The following is a 20,503-nucleotide window of genomic DNA, read 5'->3' as shown; positions in this document are numbered from 1 at the left end:
AGCACACATTGACATTTTTCTGATATCTCTGTGCCATAAACTTGTCTAAATCCTGCTTGATCTTTTGGTAATTCCCTATCAATGTACTGTTCCATCCATTTTTGAATGATCTTTAGCAGTATTTTGCTAGCATGTGATATCAATGATATTGTTCTATAACTTTCACATTCAGTTGGATCATCCTTCTCGGAAATATGATCAAAGGCTGCATCTGTTAGTTGAAATAAGTAAATTGGTATCCCATCGATTCCTGGATCCTTATTTTTTTGCAAATGTCTTCAATGCAGCTTCCACTTCCTCTTTCTATTGGTTCCTGTGCATATGGTACTTCTATAAATTTTTTCCATGTCAATCAATTCTTTATGCTACTGTGACTCTGTGTACTCCCTCCATCTTCTTTTAATGTTTTCTGAGTCATTTAATACATTGTCCATATCATCTTTCAGTATTGTGACATGAGGCTTAAAAATGTGTTTTTCAGTTCTTTCAGCTTGAGAAATGCATGTTCTTCCCATTTTATTTTCCAATTCCAGAGTTCTGCATATTCCATTATGATACTTTGCTTTGTCCTCCCAAGCTGCCCCTTGAAACCCTCTGTTCAGCTCTTTTGATTTGTTTTCCTTTAGATATGGTTTCCCAATGTTCCACTGCAACCTTTAGAGCCTCTTCTGACATCCATTTCATTTTTTCTTTCTCCTCTGTTTTTGTAATGGCCATGTACTTTCTTCATGGATGATGTCCTTGATATAATCTCACAGCTCATTTGGTCTTCTATCATTGGTGTTCAATGCCCCAAATCTATTCTTAAAATGATCATGAAATTCCAGTGGAATTGATTCAAGATCATATCTTGGCTCCTATGTACTTATTTTCATTTTCTTCAGCTCAATTTGAACTTTCATATGAGTAATTGATGATCTGACCCACAATCTGCCCTCTCGCCTAGTTTTGACTGCTGATATTGAGCTTCTCCAACGATTTCTTCCACAAATGTACTCAATCTGATTCCTATGCATCCCATTGGATGAAATCCATGTGTAAAGTTGTCTTCTGTGTCTTTTAGAAAAGAGTATTTGTGATGAATAAATCACTGTAAATACAAAATTCAATCGTTCTATTTCCAGCCTCATTTCTATCACCAAGCCTATATTTTCCAGCTACTGCTCCTTTTTCATCATTTCCTACTTTTGCATTCCAGTCATTAATTATCATTAGTGCATCCTGATTGCATGTTTGGTCAATTTCAGACTGCAGAATTTGGCAAAAATTCTCAATTTCTTCCTCTTTGGCACTAGATGTAGGAGCATGTACTTGAGTAATAGTCATGTTAACAGGTCTTTCCTGTACATGTATGGCTATTATCCTGTCACTCACAATGTTGTATTTCAGGACAGAAGTTGAAATTGGCTTTTTTACTATGAATGGAACACCATACTTTTTCTGTTTTTCATTCCCTGCATAGCATATCATATAGTTATCTGATTCAAAGTGGCCGTAACTGGTCCATCACTTCTCATTAATGCCTAGTATCTCAATATTCATGTATTCCATCTTATTTTTAACAATATCCAATTTTCCAACACTCAAGCTATGAACATTCTAGATACCAATTGTTAAATGGTGTTTGTTATTCTTTTTCCTCATTTAAACTAACTTCTAATCTGGGCTTTCCTCCTACACTATTATAAATAACCTTTTTGTTTAGTGTTCATAGGGTTTTCAAAAGCCTTTTATTTAGGAAGTAGATGACCAATTCTGCTTCCTAGTCTGTCTTAATCAGTGAGCTCCACCGAAATCCATCTATCGTAAGAAATCCTTTTGGGATTTGACACACCAGTAGCAAAGATTTTAGTATCACAGCAACCTCATACAATCATAGCAACCTCATGTAATCACAGCACAGCAAACTGATAGACAAGTGCTGCACCTCTTATAAGAATGTTCTTTAAAATAACAAGACCCACCCATCAGCTCCTGTTTGCCCACACAGAGGCTTCTCACCCAAGCTAATAATTATAAATGAGATCAGATAGAGTTAGTCAGCTTAAACTTGATTTCTAACACAATTTAGAAATATCCAAATAATTTACCCCCATTTTCAAGTAAATCACAAACACCCACCAGATCCAACTTGGTCAAGCTAAAGGCTCACTCACAGGCAGGACTAGACTGAAATTTAAATACTAAGGCCCACACACGGATCCTATTTGCCCACATGGTAAACCCTTTGAGCATTTCAAAATTATGTTAGCAATCAAGTGTAATGATTAACTGTATTTGATCTCGTTTATAATCAGCTTGGGTGGGAAGCCTCTGTGTGGGCAAAAAGGATCTGGTGAGTGGGCCATGACATTTAAAATTCAATCTAGTCCTACCTGTCAGTGAGCCTTTATCTTGGCGAAGTTGGATTCTAGTGGATAAGTGTTTGAGATTTATTTGAAAACTGGAGTAAACTATTAGGACATGTGAAAAGTATGAATATTAAACAATTAGAAGTTGTCAAAACTAAAATGGAATACATAAAGATCTAAATCCTATTCATGAGTGAGCTAAGACAGATTAGTATTGATGATTTTGAATCAAACAATCAAGCAATCTCTTATGCCAGGAATAGTAAAGGAATGATGTCTTTTTCATGATCAAAAAGAACATAGAAAAAAAAGAACATTGCAAGATCTATCCTGAAGAACAACACTGACTGTGATAGGATACTAGCCAATATACTTACAAAGAAGGCATGCTAATATACCTGTTATTCACAAATATACACCACACCAAATATAAAACTCAAAGATGAAGACATTGAGGATTTCTTCCCATTTCTGCAATCTGGAATTAATCAAACATGCAATAAAGGCTCACTAGTAGCAATTGCTGATTAGAATACAGAAGTTGGAAACAAAACAAGAGTATACTCACAGTGGGAAAATTTGGCCTTGGTAACAGAAATGAGGCCACATATTACATGACAGATTTTTGTATTATCAATAAAATATCTTTTATAAATCACATGAATGGCAAATATATATGTGAGACTCATAAGGTAAAATACATAAAATAGTACTGAGCACATCTGTGGAAAGGGACAATTGAAAAGTTCAGTATCAGCAGTCAAAACAAGACCAGGGACTTATTGTGGAACAGATCATCAATATTTGTACGCAAGCTCAAAGTGAAGTTGAAGAAGATCAAAACAAATCCACACAAGCCAACATCTGGCCTTGGATCTATCACAAATACATTTAAAAACCATCTCAAGAACATATTTGATGTACTGAATACTAATGGCCAAAGACCAGATGAGTTATGGGATGATATCAAGGATATCACCTGTAACTAAAGTAAAATTTCATTAAGAAAGAAGAAACATTAAGAATACAAAAATGAAAAAATACCAAAATTAAAGTCAGATGAGATTTGGAAACTAGTGCTTAAACAGATAGAATGATAATGTAAAATAGCGCAACCAAAGTTTCCCACAGGCAATTTGGGAAAATAGAGGAAAATAATCATAGAATTGCACAATTTTATTAATGGGCAGGGTGAAGGAAATGGGAAGGATCTTTGATGAAAACAATGTATTCAAACTTTATAAATAGGTCAGAATAAAAGAAAAAAGGTTCATAAATATTAATATTAGAAAAAATAGAACTTACAGTTATCAAAGGATAATGAAAGAATACTATGGACAATTGTACATAAATTGTATATAGATCAAAATGGATTTAATGTGGATCAATCTCTTGAAAAGTACAATTTACCCTATTCAGTATGAAGTATGTAATTTTAATTGTAAAAAAAAAAATATTATACTGAAATGTGCAAAGACTTAGAAAACCAAAAAAGGAAAAACATGTCTGGCATTTATAAGGTGAAAGAACTGAAGAAGAATTTCAAGCCTCAAGCCTCAAGTTGTAATCCTTGAATGGGTTTATGGCCAAAATATTCAATGATGCAGTTATCATCAAAAGAAGATGGAAAAATTCATGGTAACTGTTCCAAAAAAGAATTGGTTGACTCTGGACCATTTCAGGAAGTAATATATGCTTTATCCAATGGTACTGAAGAAAGAGGTCCATGCTACACTACAAGCATTTGGAAAAAAAAATTTTAAAAAGACTCCAAGAATTTTTACAATACTAATTGTGGTGTTTCATTAAATAGATGATGTCCTCCCTAGTCTATGACAATATATTTGGAAGACAGATAGCCTCCAACTAACTGGAAGAGGTCCCCATCTGTCCGTATTAAAGTAAAATATGATCCAATGGAATGTAGAAGTTATTGAACAATATCATTAATGCTATATGTAAATGAAGTCTTACTTAAGACTAGTAAAAAATTACTAAAACTTCAAACTGGATTTAGGAAAGTCCATGGAATGAGAGTTAACATTGCTGAACTGAGATGGATCTTGCCTTAAAGCAAAGAATAGTAGAAAGTTTACTTGTAATTTATTACCAGAAAAGTTTCTTGTAATGTATTTCCTGCAATCCCAAAGGCATATGGTTTGAGGTGACCAGCTGCTCCACGGGAGAAGGATGAACAGTCTCCTCATGTGTGATTACCTGCTTCTGTTCTTATTTTTTTTTTTTTCATTAACTGCCTCTGGAAACTCACCAGAGAGTCAGCTATGGGCCAGGTTAGATGCTCCAATATACAACAAAAACATGTAAAAGCGTAAAACTATGTGGATCATAAAAAATTATGGATAAAATTGGAAAGAATAGACATTAAAGAACACTTAATTATGTCCTTGTAAGCCTGTACATAAACCAAGAAAAGAACAAGAAAATAAAGCATGGTTTCATATCAGGAAAGTTGAGCAGCAGGGATCTATACAATCTGTACCCTGGACAAATAATTCAAGAAGTTGGGATTATAAGAACTAAAATGTGACAAGAATAGAGGAAGACTTATCAACAACCTATATTATTTAAATGACACAATCTTCCTGGTATATGGTGGAAAAGACTTGCAGCATCTATTGAAGGAGATCAAAGACGAGATAGCCTTCAATATGGATCACATTTCAACATCAAAATGACAAAATCCATCAAACCCTGTGAACATCAAAAACTTTCTGCAACAGGGTTAAAAAACGAAACCAAACCAAACCACCATAAGTGCACACACTGAAAAAAAATATTTAGCAATGATCTATGCAAAAAGGGACTAATTTCTAAAATATGTAGAATACTCCAGCACCCCAAAAAGAAAAAGGCAACAAACCTAATATTACATCAACACACACAAGATGTAAATAGAGACTTCACCAAAGAAGAAATTCAGGTGGCTAACAACCACATGAATAAATGTTCAAAATCTCTAACTTTTGTAGTTAGGTGCCTTCAATTTGAGTACCATCATTGCTGTTGTTATGTGCTCTGAAGACAACTGTGACTCATTTAACCCTATGCATAACAGCTAAGAATCTTGTACTATTCTGAGCCAATCTCACTCTCTCTGACACACTTATATCCATTACTCCAGTTACTGTGTCAATCTGTTTCATCCAGGGTCTTCCTCTCCTGTGTCATCTCTCTACCTTTCCAAGCATGATGTCCTTCTCCAAGGACTGGTGTCCCTCCTGGCAACATGCCACAAGGTAGGTGAGACAAAGCTTCAAAATCCTTGCCTCCAATGAGCAGCTTGGTTCCACCTTATCCAGGACAGATTTATTTGTTCTCTTGGCAGTCCCATAGTGTGTTCAATACTTTTCTCCAGGACCACAATTCAAAGGCATCAATTTTTCCTCTGTCATTCTTAGTCACCATCCAGCTTTCTGATGCATAGTAAAAAATTGTGAAGACCATAGCCTGGATTAGACAGACCCTAGTCTCTAGATTACCTCATTCCTTTTCAACACTCTAGAGAGATCCTTGAGAGTAAATTTTTCTAATCAAATTTGTCTTTTGGTTTCCTGACTTCTGGTGCCAAAAGTGTTGATTGTAGACATAAGCAAGCGGAAATTATGAACAATCTCAATTTCTTCTCCATCATTATGTTGCCAATTAGCCCAGGGTGAGAATATTTATTTGTGGTTTTTTTAAATTTTATATTAGTTGATTTACAAAATTTGAATACGTTGCTTTCAAAATTAGATTCTTTCAATTTCCCTCACCCCCTCAAAAACAAATTGTACAATCTCATGATTAATTTTGCGTCCCACTACACATGCTTATCCCTCTGCTCTGTTCCCATCCTTTCCCATCCCTCTTGGATTCTTACACTCGTTCTATAATAGTGGTTTTAGACAATGTTTGTCCTTGTGGAATGAAATTAGTTCATTCAGCATAATGCTTTCCACATTAGGTAATAATTTACAAAAGCATTGCTCCTGTGTGCTGCATAGTATTTCATTGTGTGAATGTACCATAATTTCTCAATCCATTAGTTTGTGGTTGGACATTTGGGCTGCTTCTTTGTTCTAGCAATGAAAGTGTTGCTGTGAGCATTGATGTACAAATTTCAGTTTGTTCCTCAAATCTCATTTTCTCAGGGTATCTTCCAAGCAGTTGAACAGCTGGATTATATGGAATTTCTATGTTCAGCTTTTTGAGAAAGTGCCAAGCTGCCTTCCTGAATGGTTGTAACCACTTTACAATCCCACCAACGAAGTATAAGAGTTCCTTTCTCACCACATTCTCTCCAACATTTATTATACTTGCTGTCATTTTAAACTTAGCCACTATTACAGGAGATGGTACCTTATTGTGGTTTTGATTTGTATAACCTTTATTGTCAGTGATTTGGAGCATTTATTCATGTTTCTGTTTGCCATTCTAATATCTTTCTCTGTGAAAATTCCATGTCTTTTGCCCATTTTGTAATTGGGTTATCAGTCTTTTTTGTTGTAGAGGCCCAGGAGAATTCTGTAAACATTTGTTATAAGACTCTTGTCTGAGATGATATTATGAAATGTTTTTTCCCAGTCAACAGGTTTTCTTTTAACCCTGTTGGAAAAATTTTTTGATGCCCACATGGATTTAATCTTTAGAAGGTCTCATGCACCAATTTTATCCTCTGAAGAATGTGCATTTCTGATTGTATTAGGCAGTCTCTTTATACATTGGACTAGCATTTCTAAGTTTGATCCCAGTTTGTCGTTTATGAACGTTATGATTTTGGGCTTTACTCTCAGGTCTCTGATGCACCTTGAGTTGATTTTTGTGTATGGTGTGAGATGTGGATCCTGTTTCAGCTTTCTGCAGGTGGAAGTCCAGTTTTGCCAGCACCATTTATTGAAAAGGGTATCATTTCCCCATTTAGTAGCTTTGATTTCCTTGTCAACTGTCAGTTGACCATACATAGATAGCGATCTGGATTCTTAATTTTGTTCCATTGGTATACATGCCTGTCTTTGTACCAGTACCATGCTGCTTTGGTTATTACTGCTGTGTAGTAGGTTTTGAGGTCAGGGAGTGCTATGCTTCCAATCTCCTTTTTGTTTCTCAGAAGTGTTTTGCTTCTTCAGGGTCTCTTTCCTCTCCAAATAAATTTTACATTTTCCCTTTAAATCTCCTTGAAAAATGAATTTAGTATCTGGATTGGGATTTCATTGAACATGTAGATTGCTTTTGATAGGATTGCCATTTTCACAATATGGAGTCTCTATATCCATGAACAGGGCACGTTTTTCCATTTCTTCAGATCTTTTATTGTGTCTTGCAGAAATGCTCTGTAATTTCCTTTGCATAGGTTTTTTGTATCTCTAGTTAGGTTCACTCCCAAGTATCTCAATGTGTGCTTCGCTGTTGTAAATGGTACTGCTTTCTTGATTTCCTTCTCTGAGTTCTCTTTGCTACTGTAGAGAAATCCTATTGATTTTTTAATATTAATCTTATATACTGCCACTGTACTAAATTGGCCTATTAACTCTAACAAGTTTTTTGTTGTCTCCTTGGGGTTTAACCATCTCTTTGACAGTCTGGATGCCTTTTGTTTCCTTCTCCTGTCATATTGCTCTTGCAAACAATGGACATCCTTGTCTGGTCTCTGTTTGCAAGAAAACTGTTTTTAGTCTTTCTCCATTGAGAATGATGTTGGCTTTTGGTTTTGCATGTTTATTTTTCACTATGTTGAGGAAATTACCTCCTATTCCAATTTTGCTGAGTGTCTTTATCATGAAGGGATGTTGGATTTTGTCAAATGACTTCTGCATCAATTGCTAAGATCATATGGTTCTTGCTATTTACTTTGTTAATATAGTGAATTATGTTGGTTATTTATCTTATGTTGAACCATCCTTGTATAATTGCTATGAATCAGACTTGGTCGTGGTGAATTATTTTTTTTATATGCTTTTGGATTTTATTGGCTAGGATTCTGTTCTGGATTTTTGCATTTGTATTCATGAGAGATATTGGTCTGTAGTTTTCTTTCTTGGTAATATCTTTGCCTGGTTTTGGTATTAGGATTATGCTTGCCTCATAGAATTACTCTGGAAGTATTACTTCTTTTTTAATTTTTTAAAAATAATTTAAGTAGGATGGGTCCTAAATCCTCTCTGAATGTTTGGTAAAATTCATCTGTGAAGCCATCTGCCCCACGACTTTTCTTATGGGGAAGTCTTTTTAGGACCTTTTCAATTTCTTCTCTTGTGATGGGTCTATTCAAGTGTTCTGTATCTGTCATTGTCAACCTGGGTAGGGGATATAGTCCAAGGTATTTGTCCATTTCCTCTAAGTTTTTTATTTTATAGCTTTTTGTATTATTTTGATATTATCAATTTAATTTCCTCTGGTTCTGTTGTGATTTCACCTCTGTAATTTCTTAATCAATTTATCTGTGTCTTTTCTTTCTTTCTTCTTCTTTTTTTTTATATTTGCCGGTGTTTTGTCTATTTTATTGACCCTTTGGGAAAACCAGCTCCTGGTCTTAATGATGATTTCATCTGTTTTTCTGTTTTCTATCTCATTGATTTTAGCTCTTGTCCTTATAATAGCTTTTTTCCTAGAGTTTGTAGGATTAGATTATTGCTCTTTTTTTATATGCTGAAAGTGTTGAGTTAGGTCATTGATTCTTCTTCTTTCCTCCCTTCTGTTTGTGTTCCTATTACTGTGATCTGCCCCCTGTGTCCCAGAGGTTTTGGTGAGTTGCATTTTCATTATCATTTGTTTCAAAGAACTTTTTCATTTCATTCTTTATTTCTTTTATAACTCAATCATGTTCTAATAAAGAGTTATTTAGTTTCCAAGTGGATGTTTTTTGTAAGCTTTACTCTTCTGTGGTTAATTTCCAGTTTTATGGCATTGTGGTCTGAGAAAATAGTTTGTATTATTTAAAATTTTTTTTATTGCTTTCTTAATGTTGAGCTTCAAACCATACTAAAGACAGCAGTCCTACCTTCTGTAAAACAATTCAGAAACTCAAAGTCCTCCTCAGTTTCAGCAAGCAAGGTTGTGTCCTCTGCTTAATTCAGATTGTTTATGAGTCTTTCTCCAATCCTGATATTACATTCCTGCTCATAAAGCCCAGCCTCTCCTGAAATATTTGTTCTGTATATAGATTGAAAAGGTATGGTGAAAGCATGCATCCCTGACACACTCTTTTCCTGATTTCAAACTATGCAGTATTTCCTTGCACTGTTCTGATGACTGCTTCCTGATCAACAATGGGTTTCACTTGAGCATAATCAAGTGTTCAACAATTCCCTTTCTTCTCAAAGTTAGCTGATTTGTTGTGATCCACAGAGTCAAATGCCTTTGCATATTCAATAAAACACAGACTGACACCCCCCTGGTACGCTCGCTCTACTTTTAGTCCAGATCCATCTGGTAATAGCTACGATGCCCCTAGTGTCACAACCACTTCTAACTCTCTATATACTATTCCAGTCATTTGATAATCCTCAGCAGGATTTTCCTGGCATGTGATATTAGTGATATTGTTTTGCAATTTCCACATTCTTTTGAGTCACCTTTTTTAAAAATTTGAATAAATATAGATCTCTTTCATATAGTTTTCCAGGTGGTTGTCCTCCAGATTTCTTGGCATCACCTAGTGAGCACGTCTAGGGCTGCATCTGTTTGTTGAAATATGTTGATTGGTGTTTTATCTGTTTCTGGTGCCTTGTTTTTTGCCAATTCCCTCCAAGCCATTTAAACTTTCTCCTTCATCAACATTACCTCTTGGTCATATGTTGTTTCAAAAAATTCTCCTGTGTCAGCTATTTCTTTTTGGCACAGTGACTCTTTGTACTCTTTCCATCTTCTTTTGATGCTTTCTAGATATTCTTCCCATAGCATAGTTAAGTATTACAACTTTTCTTCAGTTCCTTCAGTTTAAGTTCTGCAGTTTTAGTTCTTCTATTTTGACTTTCTAACTCCAGATCTTTGCACAGGAAAACTGGACATTGTTAAGGAAGAAGTTGCATTCTTAAATATTGGCATGCTTGGCATTGGTGAACTACAATAAGTTGGTATGGGACATTTAGAATCAGAAATTCTTGTGATCTACTACACCAGAAGTGAAAAAGTGAGGGGAAAAGGGGTTACAACCATAGTTAAAAAGACCTTTTCTAGATCCATCCTGAAATACAATGTTTTGAGTGCCAGGATAATATCCATATGCGTACAAGGAAGACCTATTAATACCACTGTCATTTAAATATTTTTACCAACAACTAGAGCTAAAGAAAAGGAAATACCTGATTTTTAACAACTTTTAGAGTCAAAAATCAATCAAATATGCAACCAAGATGAACTAATAATAATGTTTGACTAGAATTCAAAAGTTGAGGACAAGGAAGAAGGATCAGAATTCAGAAAACGTGGACTTGGTGGCAGAAATGAGACTGGATATTAAATGACAGAATTTTGTACAGTGAATATTCATTGAAATTTCATTGAAAATTCATTGAAAATACCTCTTACAGGTGACTATAAGAGTTTCAGTACTGGTCTACATGGGACCATTATATTTGTAGAAAGAATCATGATTACATCTGTGGAAAGAATCACTGGAGAAGCTCAATATCACTTGTGAAAACCAGGCTAGGCGCTGATTGTGGAACAGATCATCAACTATTAATATACAAGTTCCAATTAAAGCTAAAGAAAAGAAAAACAAATACACAGGAACCAAAATTTGACCTTGAGCATATCCCACCTGAAATTAAAAACCATCTCAAGAATAGATTCAATGCCTCGAACACTAATGAATGAAGACCAGATAGGCTGTGGGAGAATATCAAGAATATAATCCATGAAAAATCTGAAAGGTCATTACAAAGACAGAGAAGGAAGAAACTCCTTAGATGGATGTCAGAAGAGACTCTGAATATTGCACTAGAGCACTGAGAAGCCAAGGCAAAGAGAAGAAATTAAGTGAAAAGCCACCTGGAAGCTGGGCAACATTCCACGTGACACACATTTTGGGAGACATTTCAATCAGCTTGGTGTAAAATGGCTACAGCCAATCTGAAGAAAGTAAAAAACTGGCCACATTCTGCTTAACCATCAGCTATGACATAACCCACGTAAGGGTCCTTAGCAGCTCCTTACATAGAAATGGACATAGGGCATCCAATTAACATCCTCCACAGAGAGCTGACCACTGAATAGAGACAGCTGACCACTGAATAGATTAACTTACTTCTCACCCCACCACCACTTCACTGCACCCCTGCACATAACACCTTTGTTGTAACTTTTCTGTACCTGGTTTTCCATACCTACTGCCTCCCTCTGCCCTGAGGTTGAGGAACTTTGTCCAAGAACTAATAATAAATTCTGTTTTACTTCATCTGCATATCACATTAAGGAGGTGAACAGAAGATTTTAAAGGACAGCTCAGGGAGACAAAGCTAAATATTATATGAAATGTGCATGTATTATTGTTGTTGTTGTTGTTATGTACTGTAGGGTCAACTCTGACTCATAGTTATTCTAAACACAATACCTCTGAAGCCTGCTCTATCCTGAGCCAGTCTCACTGTCTCTGACACACCTACCCCCATTTCCCCAGTTACTGTATCAATCTATCTCATTCAAGGTTTTCCTCTCCTGTTGTACTTCCACTTTTCCAAGACTGATGTCCTTCTCCAAGGACTGGTCCATGCCCAAAGTATGTGGGGTCTCCATCAATCACTGGGACACTATCCCCTGCCAGGTCTCCACCGTCCATCCAGAAGCTGCTACCCACCATGACTCCAATGCAGTACTCCAACATCAATGAGTAGAGTGAAGGGAGGGAACAGAAGTAGCTAGAGACAATGTCAAGGAGGAATGCTGGTGGGGCAGGGTGTGGGATGGGACAACCACTGCCTTGACAAAGGAGGGAGGGATCAACACTGAATCTGTTAGCTAGATAATGTAAAAGGACCTTTCATGTGAGCTTTTAGGTAAAATGTTTGTCTGTCAGATATTGTTCTAAAGCTGAGCGTCCAAATTAAGATCGACTAGGAAGAAGAATTAACCATCCACTTCCAAAATAACAGGCTTATGAAAACCCTATGAGTTAGTACTATTAGAGAGATGAAAATCAAAACAATAATGAGCATCATTTCACTCCAGCAGCAGTAACAATGTTTAGCAGGGCAGCAAACAACGAATGCTCATGTAGAGAAATGGGAACACATTCACTGCTGGTGGGAAGGTAAAATAGTATAACTACTATGTAAGGTGGTCTGGCATTTTCTCAAAAAGTTTGAAATGAAATACCATTTGACTCAGAAATACCATTTGACTCAGCTATTCTGCTACTGGGAATATATCCATGAGAAACCAGACACATGACCCAAACAGCTGTACACACACCTGTTTATTACTGCATTATTCACAATTCTGAACAGATGGAAGCTGTCCAATTCCTGTTAACAACAACAACAAAAAAAAAAAATAGATAGCAAAACTGTGGTACATTAACACAATGGACTATTAGGCAACACTGAAAAACAATAAACTTGTAAAACACACTACCCAACATGGGTGAGTTTTGAAAACATGCTGAATGAAATGTCTGTCACAAAATGATAAAAGCTGCAAAAAAATAGAATTGATGAGGGCGGCAGGAGAACAGGAAGAGTAGATAGTGAAATTGCACTGGAACAGATGAAAAAGAATTGTCTGAAAAGAATGCATGATTAGGCAATAAAAGTATGAAAATTAATACTCTGGAACGAGAAGTATATTACAAAGTGAATTGGGGGTGGGGTAGAAAATGTGCATCAATGGATGAATGAATGAAAACCCACCTTTCTATAAATTCTCATTAAAATCACAATTTTTAAAAAGGTAAAAAGACAACAAAATGCTTCATTATTAGACCAATTTATGGCTGACCCTCCAGTGAGTTTTAGAGGTTGTATATGTTTCTGCAGTGAAGCACCTGGTAGATTTGAACCACCTTACTTTGAGTTGGCAATCAAACTCCTTACTATTAAGCCATCAGAGATCCAAGAATGATTTAGGTGATACCATTATTTTTTAAAAATTGGTTTGCACTCAATTATTTTGTTTTGATACAAAATCATTTTGTTTTGATTGTTTTGAATAATATAAAACACTTTGTTTTGTATGATTAATAATTGATTAATACAATCAATTATCACATATTGTTAAAACTTTCCCCCATCCATCCTGTTTATTAATATTCTTTACTCCCTATACCTCCCACTCATCATTGTTAACCCTCCAAAATTTATCCTCTCTGTGTGTAAACACTTTTTTAGTTCATTTTTAGTCCATCAGTTATGTCTCTTTTGTTCCATGTCATTAATTACAATATCTACAATGTCTGACCATCCATCCATTAGACATTGTCCTTCCCTTCACCTAAGAAAGTGTTCATTGTCTATCCATTAATTTTCTATATCCATTAATTTTTTTACCCCTTAACTTAACCCCTCTCCCTTAACTATATTATGTTGATTCTATCTGGATCACATTGACAGCAGCAACTCAAAATGTTAGGTAGGAAACTTAGAGGGTATTGGAGTTTGTGTGAATGAAGGAGGAACAATTCAGAGAAGGAGGATGAGAAGTTTGCACAACTCAAAGAATGTTATCAGTGTCAATGGATATGCATATAGAATTATGCTGCTGGACTGGGTATCTTTTAAAAAAAACCTTTTAAACCTTAAAAAAAGAAATTAAAATAGGTGTTAAGTCTTGATAATAATTTCAGTTGCTTTACATGTATATGAAAGGAAGACAAAGAATATGGGAGACTAACAAAAAATCTATGCCTAGAATTGTAATGTTAATGAAAAGTATTGAATAAATCATAATCTGCCAAAGAACTACAAAACTTGTGCAACCAGGGTGCTCCTTAGAGGCAAAGACAGTGAAGCTTCATCCCACATATTTGGGACATGTTATCATGAGAGAGCAATCCTTGGGAAAAATTATTATGCTGGGACAAGCGAGTGTCAGTGAAGAGAGAAAAATCCTCGCTGAGAAGAATTGACACACTGATATGAACATGGCATAAATTATGATGTCAACTGGTAGTCACCTGAAACAACAGTATTAATTTTTGTGCAAGCTTATACTATTATACTCATTCAGAAGATGATAGTCTGTTGTGGTCTTTGTGAGCCACTGAACTAATTTTAACTTAAAGAAACCACATGAGACAAAGTGGGACTGCCCCAAGATGTTTTCCTCATTCTAACCTTTGCAAGGTCAGAGCATCAAGTCTGTGTCACACAGAAAAAGTTTCAAACTTTAAAGTTTTCGGTTAGCAGCCAAAAGTTTGAATGTGACCCCACCAAGCCTCCATAAGATAATACTTAGAGCCACTTATCTGATAATACAGTTTTTTTCTCAATCAGGTTCATCCTGGAGAGGGTTAAACCAGACTGCTCCTTGGAGGCAAAGATTCTGAAGCTTCATCTGACATACTTTGGACATGTTGAAAGGAAGGACCAGTACTTGGAGAAGGACATCATGCTTGGGAGGGTGGAGGGACAGTGCAGAAGGGGAAGGCCCTCTATGATGTGGATTGATTCAGTGACTGGGGTAGTGGAGGGTAGGAGTGTCAGAGACAGTGAGATTGGCACAGGGCAGAGCAGGGTTTAGGGCTGTTGTACATAGGGTCGCTTTGAGTAGCAGGTGACTTGAAGGCACATAAAAACAACTGATTCAATACTCTAGACTTTGCCTCCTGTGCTGAATTGCTCAGTTGCATAATGCTGGAGCTGGAACTAAGACACTGGTGTCTGTTATCGTGTCTAATCAGTTTTTAACAACATAATTACTTCTCCTTATAACTTGGAAAATTTAAAAAACCAAACTAAACAACAACAAACCCAATACATACACCTCAAAATATATATTTTGTGTTTCTATTAATTAAAATGTTTCCACTTTAATATATAATTTCTTCACATTCTTTCCTACATCTTATTTCTGATACATAATCATGTGCAAACTCTGATTTGCAGTTCAATGCCTCACAATAAAATGGATATACCTCTTGGGAGGAACTTTGCTTGACTCCAGAGTGTTGTACCTCATCAATCAAACTCTGAGTAGGATGATAGAATAAAAAGACTGAATTAAGAACAAAGATCACAGGGCTGAAGAATTAACCAATCTTTTCCAAGTCTTATTAACACATCCTTAAAACACAGGATTTACACCAGGGAATCTTCAAGATCCCGCTCATTTTTATTTTATTTTATTTTTTTTTTTTATGTATTACTTTCTCTACCTCACAGACTGTTCCAAAGTTTTGGTGACACTTTAAGCATCTTTAGGGGTAATCTGAATGCAATCAGCATTCGTCTAAGTTTTATGGCTCTTGCCCTTTTGCCAACTTTTCTCAGAGATATTCAGTGATAAGAAATGTAGTTTTGTACATATAAATTAATTTGACAATTTCTTAAGTCATGCTATATTAAAATAAATGCACATACACACAAGCAACTTCTCATATAAAAAATCAGAGCAGACAAAAAATTAATAGTAATTCTGAAATCTTGTATTTCAGTAATAATTATCAGAAGTCACTTCCCTTCAGGTCATGAGATTGCTACTGGCTTGGAAGATCAGCTTGCTGTATATTCATATAAATCACTTACTTAGATCTGGACCAGAAAACAGACACAGAAACCATTGGTGGATTTTTGTAGTAGAATACTTTTTGTCCTTAATCTCCCTTCTTGTTCTTCCATTTTCTTTTCCATCAGCAGAGATTGGGGTAAACCATACGTTTATGCCACTGAAGTGATAATACATTATCGGAGAAGCTTCATACGGTCCTGTGAACAAGGACCCCTGGGGGCATAGAGGTCATGCACTAGCCTGTTAATTGAAAGGTTGGTGGCACAAACTCAACAGCTGCTCCTCAAGAGAAAGAAATGGCAGTCCACTTCCATAAAGACTAAATAAAGCCTCTTGAATTTCTATGGGTAAGTTCTACGTGGTCCTTTGTGCTTGTTTGGTGGGGTTTCTTTTGTTTGTTTTTTGTTTTTTTTTTAATGTAAGAATAGTAATGATAGATTTATTAGAAAGTTACATCTCCAAAGGAGATATGATGGTAAGGCCTTATGTAGTCCTTTTCATTAGCTCACCTTCCCCTGTGCACTCTTTTCTTCAGATAGACATTGCATTTGATCCTGTGGATACTGCTAAGATTAAACAGACAGTTTTAGTTTTGTATTATTTTAGTGGTGTGGTTGTGGTTTTATGGAATAGAGTGAAATGGCTGTGCCAATTAACTAAACTTATGTTGCTAAGGCATCAATCCTAACATTAGTATTTAGTTTTACTCTAATATTTTCTGGTTTAGGTAATAAAATGGATTGTACCAGTGTGGCAGATATACTAGCATCTCAATATACCTAGCCCCTTGCAGCTGCTTTTTTTTTTGTAAGAAAGATAACACTTTTATTGCATTATAATTTCATATCTTATAGGAGTTAGAATGCAAACCCGTGAGCATAAATACACATGGTGACAATCAAAGAGCAGTGCAACCATGAAAAGATTTAAAACAAAAAACTAGAATTTAACATGCAAAATACTTAATATGGCTTATAATGAAACTGTTTAGAAGTGGTTTGTTATTATCTCATTCTAGCCACTGCTCATCAAGTGAACTTCAAAATACGATCTCCACTTAAAATGGAACACATTATCTAAGCTAAAGCTATTTACATTTTGTAATATGTAGTGATCAATATAATTTATGGATTTACCTCAACATACATATGTACGTATATACAAATATATAGAGATATACAGTACACAGACACCTCTGGTTTTGAGACCCCTAAATATCTTAATTAAAGCTATGACAAATGGTCTATTATAAAACTACTTGAAAAGCTGACAGAACATCTTGGTATGAAGTTCAACCATACAGATATTTTTTTTTAAAGTTGACTGACCCTCCAAAAAAGTTTGATTATAAATTTTAAATTATAATTATAAATTATAAATTTACATAAAAATAGTAGTTCCGCACTCATACTTTATATTACTTACACATTGTTGTCATTGGTTTTCTTGTCAAATATAATTTTGAGAAAATTGTCAGCAGGACTATTTGTGAGATTTTTCTAATTGTTTGTTTTTGCATAATTTCCAAATCTCATCTTTTGAGTTATTGTTTATTTCTATTTTTTATTTCTTGTATTACCACTGCTTCTGCTTCTTTTGGTGTTCTGGGTCATCTTCTTTTACTGCTTCCTAAATCATTCAATATTCTGCCCATAACATCCTTAAGCACCGCAAATCACGGCTTGAATTTGTTCTTTAGTTCCTTCAGCTTAAGAAATACTGAGTGTGTTCAGCCCTTTTGATTTTACAACTCCTGATCCTTGCACATTTCATTATAATCCTTCTTCCTGGTTCCTAACTTCCACATTCCAGCCAGTCATTATTATTAATGCATCCTGGTTACATGTTTGATCAATTTCTGACTTTAATTGTTGGTAGAAATCATCTATTTCCTCCTCTTTGGCTCTGGTTGTTGGTGCATAAATTTGAACGATAATAGTATTAACAGGTGGACTTCCTTACATGCATATGGATATTATTGTTTTTCAAAATGGATCTAGAAATGACCTTTATAACTATGAAAGTGACCCCATTTTCTCTCCCCTTTTCACCTTCAGCATAGTAGATCATATGATCATCTGATTCAAAATGTCCCATGCCAATCCATCTCATTTTGTTAATACCTAATATGCCAATATTTATGTGTTCCATTTCTTTCTTAGAAATGTCTAGTTTTCCTATATTCATTCTTCTTACTTTCCACGTTCCAATCATTAGGTTCTTCTTACAAATGTTTCTTCTCCTTTGTGTTTCCATATTTGAGGGCTCAAACTTCAGCTGTCATATCTGTTAGTCTACTCTAAGTGTACTCTATTGTACATAGGGTTTTAATGATCCAGGAAGCATTAAAAGAAGATGGAAGGAGTATACAGAGTCATTGTACCAAAAATGGCTGACACAGAAGAATTTCAAGAAACTACATATTATCAAGAGGAAGAAGTGATGAAGGAGAAAGTTCAGGCTGCTCTGAAGGACTTGGCAAAAAATAAAGCACCAGGAATTGATGGACTATTTCAACGAAGAGATGCTACCCTACATATGCTTATCAAGTTGTGCCAAGAAATCTGGAGGACAACTACTTAACCAGCTGACTGGAAGAGATATTTATCCCCATTCCAAAAAGAAAAGGAAAAAAAAAAGGTGACCCTACAAAGTGTGGAAATTATCAAGCAATACACACTACCAAAATCCTGCTGTTGATTCTCCAGAAATTACTGAAACAGTACATTGACAAAGAACTACCAGAAATACAAGCTGGGTTTAGAAAAGGTTGTGGCTCTAGAGAAATTATTGCCAATGTCAGGTGGATCTTGATAGAAAGCAGAGTACCAGAGTAATGTCTAACTGTGTTTTATTGACTATGCAAAGGCATTAACTGTGTGGATCACAATAAATTGTGACTAATATTGAGGAAAATGGGAATCCTAGAACACTTGATTGTGCTTATGTGAAACCTGTACTTGAATCAGGAAGCAGTCCTCAGACCAGAGCAGGGAAACACTGCATGGTTCAAAATCAGGAAAGGAATGCATCCAAGATGCATTCTGTTTCCATACCTTTGCAATATATATATGCAGAATAAATCATTCAGGAAGCAGGACTTTATGAAGGGAAATGTGGTATCAAGATTGGAGGAAAAAAAAAAGATTGGAGGAAGACTCATCAACAACCTATGTTATACAGATGACACAACCTTGCCTTTTGAAAGTGAAGAAGACCTGAAGTGCTTGCTGCAGAAGAGTTATAAATCAAGAAAACAAGGATTCTCACCACTGGGCCAACTGGCAACACCAGAGAAGAGATTGAGGTTGTCAACAGTTATAGCTTGCTCAGCTCCACTACCAACACTCTTAATACCAGCAGTCAGGAAATCAAAAGATGAATTTCATTGGGAAATTCTCTGTTAGAGACCTCTCCAGAGTGTTGAAAAACAACAATATCAGTCTAGAGACTAAGGTGTGCCTAATCCAGGTCATAGTTTTCTCAATTACTTGTCATGCTTCAGAGAACTGGACAATGACCAAAGATGACAGAAGAAGAATTGAAGCCTTCAAGTTGTGGTGCTGGAAAAGAGTCTTGACCATGACATGGACTGTAAAGAAAAAAAAAAGTCTGTCTTGAAGAGAGTGAAAACAAGTTTCTTCTTGGAAGTAAGGATTTTGAAGCTACATCTCACATATTTTGGGCATGTGGCCAGGAGAAACTCAACACTGGAGAAGTACATCATGCTTGGAAGGGTTGAGGGACAGTGCAGTAGAGGAAGACCCCAGATGGGATGGATTGATATAGTAGCTGGGGCAATGGTGGTTGGTGTGACATAATTAGTGAGACTGGCTCAGGACAGGACAGGGTTCAGAGCTGCTCTCCATAGGGTTGCTATGGCTCAAAGGCAACTTGATGACACATAACAACATATACCTGGCTCGGGTGTGATTTCCTATGTTTTAGAAAACATATTTTTAAAAATCTGAACCAATGTAATGATTCTACTACCTGGAGCCTCTCTATTTGAAGTGGGAAGTCAAAGTAAACATTCAGGAAAGGTATACTGAAATGATATCATGAGTTACCTACAAATAAGTCTAGTCCACCAGATATATCAACTCCAAGGACTTGTAATCTTATTAAGACTATTGCTTCTACCACATGTGGCAAAAGAGAAGCCAATTTATAACAAGCTGTGGTTGAGTGATATAAAAAGTGCAATGTAAAGCACTGCAAATACCATAGAAGAAGCAAAACTGTGCTGTTCAATTTAGTTTCTAAAGCACAGCACAATTTCTGACACATCCTAAACTCTTATTAAACACAATAGTCCATCTAATCTACTATAACCTTATCCCCTTTCCATAATATTTTATATTCTTGTGACACAAACTTTTCAATTAAGGATATTATAGTAATTTTAGAGATGCAGAAACTAAACATTTACTGCAAAAGATCAAAGACTACAGCCTTCAATATAGATGACATCACAACATCAAGAAAAG

Source organism: Elephantulus edwardii, unplaced genomic scaffold, assembly GCF_000299155.1.
Source record: "Elephantulus edwardii isolate Elephantulus edwardi_28Jun2011 unplaced genomic scaffold, EleEdw1.0 scaffold00195, whole genome shotgun sequence".
NCBI lineage: Eukaryota > Metazoa > Chordata > Mammalia > Macroscelidea > Macroscelididae > Elephantulus > Elephantulus edwardii.
This window is presented reverse-complemented; position numbering follows the sequence as displayed.